The sequence below is a fragment of the Sorex araneus genome, chromosome X (assembly GCF_027595985.1).
Source record: "Sorex araneus isolate mSorAra2 chromosome X, mSorAra2.pri, whole genome shotgun sequence".
NCBI lineage: Eukaryota > Metazoa > Chordata > Mammalia > Eulipotyphla > Soricidae > Sorex > Sorex araneus.
In genome coordinates, this window is record NC_073313.1 from 38,718,503 (window position 1) to 38,719,530 (window position 1,028).

The window sequence follows — 1,028 nt, forward strand, 5'->3', positions numbered from 1 at the left end:
TTTCCAGAACTGCAAGTATATAGATCCACAGACTTATACATAAAGATTGTGATAAGAAATAACCAGGGAAACCTATATGGAAAGATATGTGGATTTCTGCTGCGTACTGTGCTATCTGAAAGACGAGTATTTTGAGTTATTTCTTTGCCCAGATTGAAACTAGATTCAGAGCATATGATTTCCTTCATTTGTTTTGGGGTGGTTTGTTTTTTCCTTTGTTCATTTATAAAATGTGTCCATATTTATTAAGCATCTCTGCATGCCATGACCTGTTCTGGATGAAATAAGCAAAAGAAGTACTAAGAAAAAGGAGGGACTAGAATGTTGAATTTACATATATAATTTACATATATAATCTGATCTGATCGGTTGTCCTCCAAACCTAATTTGCACAAAGGTAGAAGATATCACCCCACATGCCCATAAAAGGCCATATGACATGATTGGTCACCCTCCTGACCTTATTTGCATAAGGAAAAGTGATACCATTTCACATGCCCTTATAAGATGGTAGTGTCCCACAAACATCATACTCTCATTTGCATATGCAACCAGGTTGGTTTAATCAGATGATCTCTTAGGATATAAGCAATAGAATAATAGACACAACTAAGAGAGGGGGATACATAATGTATATAAAAGCCTGCATCCCTTTTTTCACCTCCTTTTCTCCCCCTACTTTTTACCTTGCAGCCTTCCTGTCTCCTTCCCTGCACCAATTTGAGGTGTTAAAGAATTGTAAAATAGAAGACCTCTGGTGGTTGGCATGGTAATGTTACATACCATCTATAAAATTAGATCACTATCCACTGCTTTTACATTATAATATAATGGTGAACTGGCCTGTTTAGCATTTATGGTCAAAATAGTTGTATGTCTTTTTTCTTTCTTAAAAAATATATAACTAGATGGTAGGGTCGACCTCTTATTCTATTCGGGGAGCAGATAGAACATGATTGGAGTTGTCATGATTAGTGATTAACATCTGTGTGTTGGGGCTCATAACACCCTAATTGCTCCTATCTGGT

At 36.4% G+C, this 1,028-nt stretch overlaps 1 pseudogene; it reads left to right on the forward strand.

The window, feature by feature from the left end:
• The first annotated feature begins 905 nt into the window (after positions 1-905).
• Positions 906-1,028, forward strand: LOC129400599 (U8 small nucleolar RNA; annotated as a pseudogene).